At 42.6% G+C, this 14531-nt stretch overlaps 1 protein-coding gene across 1 annotated transcript in view; it reads right to left on the bottom strand.

Moving 5' to 3' along the window:
- Positions 1-14531, bottom strand: part of LOC146857504 (3-galactosyl-N-acetylglucosaminide 4-alpha-L-fucosyltransferase FUT3-like) — a 391106-nt gene that overhangs the window by 83506 nt on the left and 293069 nt on the right. The window lies entirely within an intron of this gene.

The following is a 14531-nucleotide window of genomic DNA, read 5'->3' as shown; positions in this document are numbered from 1 at the left end:
ATTGCCATTAATCAATCATTAATGGTGTTTTGCTCATTCTAAGTGTGTTGCCGAATGCAGCATACAGAGAAAAAGCAAAAACGAGGAGAAATAAAAGTATTTATCCTCGTTGGGCCAATCTAATGCCTACTTTTGCATAGCATTAGATCCTTGTAACTCTGGGGTAGCGTCAAAAAGCAATGGGTGTTGCGGTGGAATGCCCACAACAACACTAATTGCACGCCCCTTTCACACAGATACCTGTGTGAAAGGGTACCATATTGACAAAGCAGCGTTAAGCCATGCAAAGTGGCTTAACGCCTATTTGTAAATATGGTGTAGTGCACTCTACCAGCGGAACGTAAAAAAAAAGTGACGTTCCGGTGGCGCAATCCCCTTGTACATATGCCTCCAAGTCTCGGATAGCAGACCTATCTGCCGGGTGTTTTAGAACTTAGAAGACACAGTCTGCGCCTGCACAGCTGTCTACCGGACGCTGCAGAATTGACGGGCCTAGGCCTCAGGCAGCAGAGCTATCTGCCATAGAATTTAGAAGGAGCCATATTACGGAAGTGCCCGGAGGGGCCAATGGGCGTTTGCGCTTACTTTGCACTCCCCTGAGGCACTTTGGTATTACAGAAGGGGCTGCAGACACTTGTGTGCCCCCTTCTGTAATACGGATAGCGCTGGGGCACAGAAAGCTCCAGCACCATCTTCAGAGGGCGTTCCCTCATTTGCATTCACATGAGAAATCCCTTTGCCTCTGAGCCTGTGTCGTATTATAGATGCAGAGGCAAAGAAGCTGTCAGGAGGTGCCCTGACAGTGCACCACCTTTTCGGTGGCGCATTGTCAGTGTGCCCTCTGATGGCAGCCCTCTGGAGGGGATGAAGGGGATCTCATGGACCCCTTTGCTGGCGGGTGCAGTCACTCACTGCACCCGCATGCAAGGGGATCTTTAATTCCGTTTTTTACATAGATGTGCTGCCCTGGGGGCAGCGTGAGTTCGCAGCTGCCCTGGGGGCAGCGCATTCCATATAATAAGGCACACTTTCCCTGTTTCCGCCGGGCACACCTAATTTAAGGTGCACCGTACACAAACAGGGAAAGTGTGCCGTTTACATAATAGGGCCCCAGGTCTCAGACAGCAGAGCAGTTCCAAAGGCTATGACAACAGTTACCTGATAAAGATCTGATTTCTGTCATCTACCAGTTCTGTCAGTTTTAAGCCTCTGTCTCTCTTCCTCTCAAGTCTGCTAGGCAGGCGCGCAACATTGCTGTAGCTTGAGCTGCTGTTTGTTCGGCTGGGCAGTGTTTGGAGTCTTATCTCTGCCACACCCGAGTTTTCACAGGTCTTTAAAAGACCATTTACATCCCTTTGGAACTTGTTAACAAGGCTTTGTTTATTTTGCTCACAGGTTCCATTACCCTTTGTACCCCACTCTGCCTATTCGCTATTCCTTCCATTTATATTTTATTTTTACTGCCACAGTGGGAGAATGCATTTAGTAAAAAGGCATCGCAAAAGTAGGGATGCCACCCTTCCAAAAGAAAAATACTGGCCATTTATTGTTGTCTAAAAAGTCTGCAAAGGCCTCGCCTTGAAACTAAATAGGGCTGTAAATAAAATGGTATATATTCATTTGTAATACAACTTTTCTGTCTTTGTTTCCTTTTGTTTAGTTGCACTTAAATTGTAATTATTAGTCATGAATCGTTGATGCAGCGAAGAACACATTTAAACATGCTTTCTATTTGTATTTGAAATATGCATAGATAAGTGCTAAAAATACCGGTGAGTTTGCTTATTTTTGTCCTGGTTGGGACATAAAAATACAGGTGGTGTAGAAATCTAATCAGCTAGCTACCCTAGTCAGGAGACTGAAAGTTTATTGAAGGACCAGCACATTATTTATTTCCTCCACCCTCCATCCCTGATTGTTGCCATAATAGCAATAGTTTGCCATATCTAAATCCCTACACCAGCCGTCAATACAATGCTGAGTTACTCCAGGTGTCTGGGTATACATCCTGCCTGGAGGCAACTCACTCCGCATTCTCCTCCCTCACCCTTCACTTTCACTCTCATCCTGTACTCACAGCGATCACACTGCTCACCATGCACACACACCATTCACCCTCCTTCTACCCTGCACTCACATCAGCACACTGCTCGCCCTGCAGGCACATGACACTCCATTCCCTTGTCACTTTTCACCGCTCACCCTACACTCACAGTGATCACACTGCACTCACGCTTTTACCCTACACTCACACTGTTCATCCTCCTCTTACCCTGCGCTGACAGGAGCACACTGCTCACCTTGCACTCACAGAGACCGCACTGCACTCAATCCCCTCGTCATGAACTCATGCCGTTGTACCTCCACTTACTCTGTGGTCACATGAGCACACCGCTCAACCTGCACTCACAGTAACCACACAGCACTCACACCATTCACCATGCACTGACACTTTTAACCCTGCACTTACAGGAGCAAACTACTCACCCTGCACTCAGGTGACACTTCACTCACCTGTCCCTCTCACTGCTCACTTTGCAATCTCACTCAAACAAGCACATCACTCACCATGCATTCATTCCTCCCACTCTGCACTTTCACCCACACCGAAACTCATGTCACATCACTCACCCTGCAGTCACTCCTCTCACCGTACTCTCACAATGTCGCATTGCTCACTACACACTCGCATAGACACTCCTGTCACTCACACAGCTCACCCTTCACTCACATCTTCACTCACATGGGCACAACACTCACCCTGCACTTACACCATGCAAACAAGCACATCGCTCACACTGGAGTCACACCACTCACCCTGCACTTCCTCCTCTCACCCTGCACTCCCACGGACAAACCTCTCACCCTGCATTCATACATGTACTCTGTTCACACAGGGACCATAGTCTGCCAGAACTCATAGGGACATACCACTCACTCTACACTAACTCCTCTAACCATGCTCTCACCAGTCACTCTCGCCGCTCATCCTGCACCACACACAGGCACACCACTCAGCCTGAATTTACACTGCTGACATCATCCTGCACTCAGTCCTCTCACTCTGCATGTACTCCTTTCACCCAACAGTGGCATGGGCCCTCCTCTCAAATTGCATTCATGCAGCTCACCTGACACATCAGCACATTTTTCACCCTACACTTGCACCACTCACGCTACACTCACTCTTACTATTCACCATCACCCAGCACTTACATAAGCACACCTCTTACTCTGAACATATAAAAATTACACAACTCTTGTGAATATACACACATTTCTATAAAAGCACCCACAGAATACCTGCTTCTTCCGTGGTACTAGATGCCTGCTTAATTCCATCTTCAACAATGGGGCTGGTGCAAGAAGGGAGAGAGGACTGAGAATGTGGGATGGCACAAAGAGGAAGACAAGGGCTGATGCTTTGGTGTATGGTACTGGATTGAGGATTGTGTGACACCTTCAGCCATTCCTGGCTTTCCATTCAACACAATGCTTTATTCCAGGACACATATGTTTTTTTACATTGTAAGTTGGGTCTCAAAAACCCCAAAATGCAAAGTGTTACTGGATGAAATCCATGGTTGCTGAAGAAGTCAAGCATTTCATAAAATCATGTGAATGCTGTGATATTACAGGTTAGAACGTGGATTAGTTAATTTCCAATGCTGTAACTGCTTGATCCACATGTGAAACCAAATATAAGCCCTGTACAGCTATTTTAGGAAAGTGCACTTTTTTCACATTCTACTTGTAACAAGCATTGACAAGGCAATACACTATCCTTTTTTTAATAGCGTATAGAGAATATGTTTTTATTGAGTTTCACTAAAAGGCAAGACTGGGATAGCAGAAGCAGCAGGGCAAGTTCTTCTAACACAATAAAAGCAGATTGACTGATGGAAGTGTGAGTGGCGGTGTGTCTGTGTGTGACAGAGTTCAAAGGTACGAAAGAGTGCAAGAAATATAGTGAGAATATGTGTGTGAGAGAACGTGTGTGTGAGTGTATGTGTGCTATGCATGCAAGTGCGCTGCTGGTCTGGCATACTGGAGGTTATTCTTGCCTTATGGACAAGGGCACTAGTAGCATATGGATGGGAGGTGTTACCTATAGCAAATCACAGGCCCTGACATGCTTCTATGCAGATACCATCATTGGCTGTGGGGACTCAAACTATCTAACTTAGAAAGTCACTAACCCAGCCATACCCAGTGGCAGGGACCCAGAACACGCGCCATCACACCTGGCCGAAGGCCCTGACATGATGCAGGTAATTATTAGCATGTGGGGTGGATCCATAGCAAAATGTTGGAACTGATAGTTGAGGTAACTCTTGTCATAAGATTTCCTGTACTCATTTTATAGGAGGTGTCAATGGCAAAACACTGTGCCTTGTATACCAAAGGGAATTTCTAGAGGTACCCATGACTGTGGCTGAAGTGTCCATGGTAAATATTTGGCACTGTCATATTGAATGAACTCCTTGGCATAAAGGGCTCACTCAAGAAAAAATTATGACCTTGGTATAGTGGAATTAATTTCGGACTTAAGACATTTAAAAAAAGAGAGATCTACTCCTATGAAATGCCAGGCTTCCCTGGTGCACGATGAAAGTACTAGCATATTTCATGAATGCCCTAGGGGGTCTGCAGCGTTTTTGAAATTTGATCCCAAATTTAAAAAAATTCTCAGGAGAGAAGTCTACTCTCCCTTAAATCATCTACAAGAAACCTGTTAAAGTGTTTTGCTTGCTCTAATTTAGAGGAAGTATCACACCACTTACATAGATCTTTTTCCTCATATAATGGCTATGAGGTAAGCTCTGACCCCATTTTTGCAAATGCTTGTCCTGCTCCTTTGCTGGAAGCAAAATTGACTTTAGGGCACTGCGACCGGTACAGCCGCATCTGGCTTTCACTTTGGGAGGGAGGGTGCTATGTTTTAAAAATAATCTTTGATTTAAAAGCACATGAACTTCCTTGTGCTGTAGGCAGTTTTCAGGCAACAATAACAATGTCAAGATAACTGGTGATTAATCTTCCTACTAGTGAGAGTTCAGAACTTTGTCTAGTTGCAGTTTAGGCTCAACATAGACGGAGGGTTAATGTGCCTGCTGTAAAAAAACGTGTACCATGCAGATCACAGAACTGAGTGTGAGTGAACTATGAGTGGCACTAAATTAAATGTACGTCAGAGAGAGGCTACGGAGAGATGAGGTGCACTGTTGGAGAGTGGTAATGAGGGAATTAATGGAGAAGATTATCGGGGAGGAGAGCGCCAAAAAAGACTGTCATAACAGCCGCTGCTGGAGCAGAGTTTTCAGTTAGAAAATTCTGGGGCTTTTGAAGCTCTGGCATGTCTATTCGTTGTATTAATTTATTAATAATTAATAATTAATTATTTGTCTTGTGCAAGTGCGTTTATAATAATCAATCCGTTTGTCCTAACAAGAGAGAGTTACACGTGAGTGTGCATAAATGTGCTGTTTTTAAAAAATAACGTGCGTGTTTTCATGTTTAAACGTTGCTATGTGCTGTTTATTTTTGAGCACAAAACGCTTTCCGAATTAATGCTTTTCCATGTTGCAAGTGCTAGATAAATGCATACACATAAGGGTATTAGTGGGGTTAACACTGTTTAATCACTATGCTGTAGTAATGTTGTTTTTGTCTCTTTTAATTAAGATGGTCTATTAAGGCCTATGTTGGCCTAAGAAAAGATGGCCGAATTGTGAGCCTGGCTGTGATTTATAATATGAAAACTGTGACGAGGGAGACCCCTGCTGGAAATGGTCCTGAAGCTAACTGACCATGGTCCTTGTTGAAAAACTTTCCATGAGGACAGCAGCAGTTTTTGGGAAGTCTCCAAGAGAAGTGAAAGTGTCCTTGGCAGCCTTGGGAAACAAAGGAGCCTTAGAGAGAAGCTCTGAACTGTGGCTCGATGGCCGAGGAGAAGCAGGATTATTGTGATACATGTTTTATTTTCTTGGTTCCTGTTCCGTAGTTTTCGTTATGTGTACTTTTCCTGAGCGGAGATTCTCAAATGTAGCAATGTTACATCCTTTCCTTCTCGCTCTGCTCAGCAAGTCCGGCGGACATTATAGTTTTTTTCTATGTTCCCAATGTATCTTTCTATTGTTTAGAAACTATAAGATGTTAGCCTAGAGAGGGTTTTTGCCACTTGCCATTTTGCCTTTCCCGCGTATCGAATCTGCGTTGCTGAGGATTGATGCTGAAGGGACTTCGTCTTGAGAGACATTTACCGAGAGACTTGTCCTGACCCGTTCTGACATTTAGCTAGAATAGGTAACTATGAGAAATGATTTACTCTGATTGATTTCCTTTGACTAATTTTAGATAAAGCAATATAATTTTAAACATGGTGTTGGATATTCTTTCTTGTCAATTATTGGGTTTACGTTATTGATTATTGTTGTATATATTGTATAGATTATGCTTAGGGACAGTCACAAAAACCAGGTCTTATCGACCTCGGTATAGATGCAGGGTGTTTAGGAGTGTTTCCTTCCACAGGTTTATTGGTGGTAGAGTATTTGAGCATATGTTAGTGAAATGGGCCCTAGCGTATGATGTATGCATGTGCGTGTAACTGTGAGATTACTCTATCCGTGGTAGTGGGAATATTGTACACACCCTGATCTCTATCAATTTCCTGGTAGCAGAGATTGATGGTTTTTGATGATTGTCTTGATTAGATAAGATTGTTTTTATTGATTATTGGTTCATGTTGGTATATGTACTAATACTATATGTTGGAGTCGTAATGTTGAGTTATATGTAGTGCTTCTGGAACTTGGAAGCTGTGGTAGTTCCGTAGTAGGGCAGAGGGAAGTAAATGCTGCTCTCGGGAAAGACGGAATTGTAAGGAATAACGTGTGACAATTGAAGTTGCGCGTCACATTGTCTGGGTTCGGAATCAGTGACATCGTCGTATGTTACTATTAGATATTTCTGGTATATAAGGAGTGTGTATGATAGTGAAAGTTATCTGTGAAACTCTGGTCTTAAGTCCCAGGGATCCGTAAGGATTTCCGTTAAAGCTTATCGCGGGAGGAGTAATAGGTATTCTCTGAGCTTATTTGAAGAACTGGGCAAAGAAAGCTTGCTTAGTTGGTGTATGTTATAATTCTGTAGTGGAGCAGATTGTCTGTTCTCGGGAAGCAGGATTCTGTGTGTATGTACTATATTTCCTTTGTATAAATGTGCGTGAATGTTTGTACATTTAGTTGATTGTAAGACTCTTTGGACAAGTCCTAGAGGAAACAGTTAATGAATGTATGTTAGTAGGGCAGAGTAGAAGAAGTGCTACTGTGTCAATGAAAGGTTTCTTATGAAATAGACTCTCTTTTACTATTCTGTGGTTAGCGAAGCAGACAATGGAGATGTTTTTATGTTGTAACTAATAGATTTTGTAGAAATTTTGACACGAAGTCTACTGAAAAGATTTGTAAAGGAGGGGTAGACGAGTGACAGAAGACAAGAGACAAACTGCAGCGACTGTTGACGTCAGAAAGACCGCGCTCTGATTGGATGGTAGATCAGAATAGTGCTCGCGCTAGAATTGGTGCGTTAGTGTGAGCCGCGCAAGGATTGGAAGAGCTAATTAGTGACGTAGACGTTTCAGGATTGGTGCGTTAGTGTGAGTCGCGTTGCAATTGGTTGAAAATTCGTATTGTATATTTATAATACGGAAAGAGTAGAGAGTTCTTTGTAAACGCTAAAATGTATTACCAAGAAGAGAAAAAGAAGAAAACATTTTTTGGTAAAATTAAAAAGTGGTTTAGCAAGGATAAAGATGTTAAAACAAGAGAGGGCGAATTGTTACCTCCACCGAAAACACCTGCATCCTTTATGGCTGCAAGACATGGGTTTCATACCTGTATATGGTTGGAGAATTGGGTTAGGTATACTAAAGAAGATGGTGTTCTAGCATTTCCAGAACATGGTTCATTTAATCTGGCCGTGTTGAGAAATTTACGGGAAAAGATGCTATGTCTTGACCCGAAACCGAGACCTACACAGTTCGAGGCTTTAGTGGAATGGGAAGAGGAAGTACATGAGAGAGAGAAACAAAGATCTGGAGGGTACTATAGGTATATGTTTGGGAGGAGACATGATCGTGAGACTCATCATGATCGAATGAAAAGGTGGCGAGATGTTAGTATGTCAGAGGGATTATATCCGATGAGAACAGTTGAAGGAGGAGCAGAAAGGGTTCCTGAGTCAGAAATAAGAAAATATGGATTTAATGAGTATGAGGATGAGGTCTTAAATGACATGATTTACAAAAGACCACCTCCATATAGACCAGAACCGGACAAAAGTACACCAGTTGTTTCTCCGATAAGAGATACAGTTTGTGTTAGTGAGACGGAAAATGAGACACCTGAAGTGAGAAGTGATCATTACCTTGATGAGAATGCCAGACAATTAGCCAGAACTACAACAGAGTTGACTGAGAAGATTAGGGAGTTAACGAAGAATCTAGAAGCTGTTACGGTGCCTGTAACAATAGGTCCAGTTATGCCTGTGTTTGACAAACAGAGGACAGGTGAGAATGGACTGGTGATTCCATATGTTGGGAATAATCTGACAAATTCAGTTGGTCCTTCAGGAGATTCAGGCAAAAGAGCAGAAAGAAATGACCTGAGACAATCAAGACATGACACATGTAGTGAAATATTGGATGCTAGTGAAGCTAGTTGTTCAGGGATGCCGATTTTAGAACCGCAAAAGAGAGTGGTTCCAGTGAGAAAAACTGCTGAAATAACAGTTGATGATTTGAATGATTGGATGAAGGTTCTACAGAAAAAAGATAAAGATTCACAAGTAATCGATGTAGCTAAGTTACGTGTAGAACTAGAAGAGCTTGTCACAGGAACAGTTCCAACGGAGATTCTGAAGAGTCATCATGATGGTGAACTAATGTTTATGTGTAAAAGTGTTACCTGGAGAGCAAGGAAAACACATGACAGGCTAAGAGCAATAGCAAATGAACAGGGAGTTGACATTGATAAAGTGAAAGCTTTACAAAGAACTTACAGGATGGATTTTACAGAGAAGGATATTGAAAATTTGAATGCTACTGGTAGAACAGGACAGATTAAGGAAATGGTAGCATTATTGCGAAGATGGGGTGATGTTGAAAAGTGGAAGGATAGGTGGTACAAGAAAAGAGATGAGATTGAAGATAGAACAACTTATTCAGCATTTCCAGTGAGAGAAAAGGAGAAACCAGTGGATAATTATCCTATGAGAGAAATACCTGGAGGAGGATATGTACATGTTCCATGGACCAGACAGGATATTTTATCATTTACGAATGATTTCCCTCGATTGAGAGAAAAGCCCGTCGAGTGGTATAGGCAGGTAGATAGGTTTGTGAAATTGTCAAAAGTGCTGTGGGTTGACCTGAATAGTCTGTTTGATATAATTGTTCCAGCAGACTTGTGGACTGAGTGTAAAATAGTTGTGAGTTGGCCTACTGAGGAATATCCAAGAGACCCAAGAACAGGGGCACCAGATCCAGAGGTAATGAGGAAGTATGATCAGGTGATGGTATACCTGAAGAGTAAAGTACCTGCAAAAGAGACAGACTGGGTAAAGATAGATCGAACACAACAGGAAGCGAAAGAATCAGTTCATGCTTTTTATGAGAGGCTGATACTGGCATTTAAACAATTCAGTGGAGATGAACACCTGGGTGACAAAGATTTGAGTCATTTTGTATACAGATTTGTATATGGCCTTAGACCTGAAATTGGTGAGAGAATTCGTGAGCACACAGTGGATTGGCAGAGTAAGAAAGTAGATGAGATCCTGAGACATGCAAAATACTTCAGTGATGAAATTGAAGCAAAACAAAGAAAGCTGAAAGAGAAAGCAATGTGGGCACAAGTGAAAGTTGCGGAGAGACAGGAAGCACAGTTAGTGGAACAGGCGAATAATCCAGGAAACAATGCAGGGAATAGACCTAGATATGCAGGGAAAGGAAAAGGAAGTCTTGAGGAAGCGAAGAAAAAGTTCCCTTGTCACAACTGTGGCCAATTGGGGCATTGGAGATCGGAGTGTCCTAATCCACCATTAGTGAGTAATGAAAATAAAAATTTAAATCAACAGGTGCAGAACGAAGGAAATAATCAACAGCAGCAACAACAGAAAGTTGTGAGACAGCAGAGTCAAGAGCCAAAACCGCCCTTGCCGCAGAATAGAGGGTTACAAAAGTATAATCAGGATTCAGGATTCTACAATGATGAGCAGGTAAACAAACCAAGACGTTCTAACAAAGTACAGCAGTACTTGTTAAAGAGTGAAGGGAGTGAGTCTGAGGGTGATTATTGACGGTGCCGAGGAGAGGAAGAAGAGTGCATACTTGGTGCAACTCTAGAAATAGACCAGGCAGGACCATTTGTGGATGGGAAAATAAATGAGGAGAGTGTTACTTTTTTGGTACGACAAGATCAACTGTCAGGTCAACAGATGTTAGAAATCTTCCTCTCTCGGATGAAGCAATCCAAGTAGTTGGTGTGGCCAATACACAAATCAAAACACGTCTTACTGAACCTGTAAGAGTACAGATAGGGAAATTTTCAGACATGCATAGATTCATTGTCTGTGACACGATCCAGTGAACCTATTGGGTAGGGACTTGTTGTGCAAGATGAACTGCACAATTTTTTGTACACCGGATGGAATAGCCTTTGAGACACCAGATGAAGATGTTTTGTACCGAGTGACTCTAGAAAATAGAGAAAGTGAGTTAATTGGTGCATTTGCTGTGTTTAATCCGGAAGATTTGCCTCAAGAGCTGAGAGACACAGTGAAAAGGACAGTTTGGGATTTTACTGGAGAGGATGTGGGATTGATGAATAATGTAGATCCAGTGAAAATTGCAGTAAAAGAGGGAATCACATATCCTAACATTCCTCAATACAAAATGACACCAGAAATAATTGAAGGAATAACTCCTATAATTGAGAAAATGATTCAGCAAGGAGTCCTGAGAGAACTACTGAGTAGTCCGTGTAATTCACCGATAATGGGACTAAAAAAGCCCAATGGGAAATTTAGGATCGTACAGGATTTGAGAAAAGTTAATCAAATTGTGGTGGCATGTTGTCCTATTGTGCCAAATCCATCAGTGATCCTGTATCAAATTCCACACGATGCTGAGTGGTATACAGTGATTGATTTGTGTCATGCGTTCTTTTCAATTCCATTGCATCATGATAGCCAGCCGATTTTTGCATTTAGGTTTGGCCAGCGTATCTTAGCATGGTGTCGAATCCCACAGGGGTATACGGAGAGTCCTTCGATATTCAATCAGTTATTGAAGAAATCGTTGGAAAGTTTGATCATGCCCGAGAGTTCAGTGCTAGTGCAGTATATTGATGACCTACTGGTGGCATCAAAGACACGTGAAGCTTGTGAAGTAGATACCATAGCTTTACTGAATCATCTGGCAGATGGAGGGTTAAAGGTATCTCCAGCCAAATTACAGTTTTGCAAGAAAGAGGTGCATTATCTTGGACACAATATTGAAAAGGGTCTGAGAAAAGTGACTACTGACAGGATCAGAATAATCAGAGAAATGAAAGCTCCAAAGACCCAGAGAGAAGTGAGAATGTTCCTGGGTATGGTGGGTTATTGTCGTCAGTGTATAATTAATTTTTCCTTGATAGCAAAGCCACTGATTAAATTGACAAAAAGTGAAATGACAGATCCATTGGATCTAGATGCAGAACAAATAGCAGCATTTGAAGAGCTCAAAAGTAAAATATGTGAGGCTCCAGCTTTGGGTATGCCTGACTATGAGAAAGAATTTGAGCTGTACTGCAGTGAAAGAAATGGGTGTGCACTTTCAGTGTTAGTTCAGAAACATGGATTACTGAGAAGGCCTATTGCGTACTTCTCATCGACACTTGACCCTGTAGCTGTGGGTTTACCAGGTTGTCTGAAATCTGTGGCTGCAACATGCAAGAGCCTGGAACAGAGTGAGAGAATCATAATGGGATATCCTGTAAGGGTATTCGTACCTCACAATGTGGCAATTCTTCTGACAAGAAGCAGAACTCAGTACATGTCACATAGTCGATTGACTAAATATGAAAAAGTGATACTGGGAGCATCAAATGTGACTCTCGAGAGATGTGTGAATGTGAATCCAGCGACGCTTTTGCCAGACATTGAAAATGTGGGTGTGAAAATGGAAGATGATCATGATTGTTTGGATGTGCTTGAGTACTGTACAAAACCAAGACCAGACATAAGAGATCTACCCTTGAATGAGAGTGATCATGTGTTGTTTGTGGATGGATCATGCCTGAGAAATGATGATGGTGTGCTATGTGCAGCATATGCGGTATGCAAAGTTTCAGAGGTCATGGAAGCATCACCATTGAAAGGGGTGAAATCTGCGCAAGTTGCTGAATTGATAGCATTGACAAAAGCTTGCAAAATTGGGAAAGATTTGAGGACGACTGTGTTGACTGATAGTCAGTATGGATTTGGAGTGGTGCATGATTTTGGCCAACTTTGGCTACAAAGAGGTTTCTTGACATCGAGTGGAACTCCAATAAAGAATGCTGAAATGATTGGTAAATTGCTTGAGGCGATACAGCTGCCTAAGGAGTTAGCAGTTGTAAAATGTGCTGCCCATGGACTAGGGGAGGATTTTATAACGGTCGGAAACCGTTATGCTAACGATGTTGCACAGTATTGTGCAAAAACAAATCAGTCCATCAACAGGGACAGAGAAGGGGAAATGTCTTTACTCTCTGTGATGTTTACTAATGTCCTAGAGACCTGGGATGAAGTGAAACAGTTGCAAGATGAGGCAGGAGAGGAAGAGAAAAAAGATTGGATTAAGGCAGGATGTGCTCCAAGAGAAACAGACCATGTTTGGGTCTACAGAGATGGCAGACCAGTGATGCCCAACTCCATCTTGTCGTCAATGGCAAGGATGTATCATGGCCAGGGACATTTGGGGAGGGACGCGATGGTTAGGTCGTTCAAGCAGACCTGGTACAATGCAAAGTTCAGGACAATTGCAGAAAGCATCTGTCAGAGGTGTTTAGTTTGTCAGCAATTTAACGCTGGGAAAAAGACAGTGGTGAGTCTGGGAACAATAGGCAGAGAAGGAGGTCCTTTTACAAGAATGCAGATTGATTTCATTGAAATGCCCCAAGTAAACAGACTGAGGTATGTTCTAGTGGTAGTCTGTTTGTTTTCAAGGTGGGTGGAAGCTTACCCGACTAGAAGAAATGATGGATTAACAGTGGCAAAGTTACTGTTAAGGGAGTTGATTCCTAGGTACGGGTTTCCAGTAACAGTTGAGTCTGATAGAGGTGGACATTTTCAAAATGAGCTCATGGCTTTGATTTGTGAAGCATTGAAAATACAGCAGAAGCTACATTGTGCATACCGACCAGAGGCTTCTGGTGTGGTTGAACAGATTAATGGCACAATCAAGAATAGGATTGGGAAAATGTGCTTAGCCACTGGCATGAAATGGCCAGATGTTTTGCCTCTAGTTCTGATGACAATGAGATCTACTCCAGATAGAACTACTGGTTTGAGTCCGCACGAGATAATCATGGGACGTGCTATGCGCCATGCATTCGTGCCTGTCAATAAATTGGTGACAATAACTGATGACATGATTTTGGATTACTGTAAAGGCCTGGCTGACGCAGTTCATTCTGTGTTTCACCAGGTTGGAGAAGAAGCTACCACACTTGAGAAGAAGCAAGCCCATGATCTGAGTCCAGGAGACTGGGTGAGAATAAAAGTTCACAGAAGAAGAAATTGCTTGATTCCAAGGTGGGGAAGGCCAAGACAAGTTATTCTGACTACGACGACTGCAGTAAAGTGTGCTGGAGTGAAGCACTGGGTACATGCAAGTCATACTCTGAGAGTTCCAAACCCGAAAGAAGGGACTGGTAAAGAGTATTTTGAAGAGTCAGATTCCAGTGATGATGAAGATACAGAATCAGTGGGGAAAGAAGTAGGAAAAGCTTCGAATGAACCACTGCGAGTATCAGAGAAGAGATCAAATTATGTAAAAGAGCCTGAAGTTTCAAACAGCAGTGAAGGAAAAAGAAAAGAAAAGAGAAATCACACAGAGACTACTCCTGAATCAGAAGAGGAGGAGATTGAAGAACCACTTGAGATTATACTTGAAGAAGTAGGGTCAGAAGAAGATAGAGAGGGACAGATTGCGGAAGACCCCCGAGGAGGTGTAGGGAACATTCTTGATGAGCCAGGTGAAGGGACAAGTAGACAGCAAGAAGATTGCGTGTCGGAGACCCGAGGAGGGACAGGAGTAGGGAAGTCTCAAACAGTGGTGAAAAAATCTGTGGAAAAGAAGAGAGCTGCTGGAAAACGGAAACAAGAGGCACTTGAAACAGATGATGAGGATGAACAAACAGAGGGTCGAGTTCTGAGAAAGAGAACTTGGATTGGAGAAAGAAGTAATAAAGAAATAAAGCCGAAAAAGGTGTTAAGAGGAG

Source organism: Triturus cristatus, chromosome 3_2 (genome assembly GCF_964204655.1).
Source record: "Triturus cristatus chromosome 3_2, aTriCri1.1, whole genome shotgun sequence".
Taxonomy (NCBI): domain Eukaryota; kingdom Metazoa; phylum Chordata; class Amphibia; order Caudata; family Salamandridae; genus Triturus; species Triturus cristatus.
Note: the sequence above shows the minus strand (reverse complement) of the source record. Positions and strands in the feature narration are given on the sequence as shown.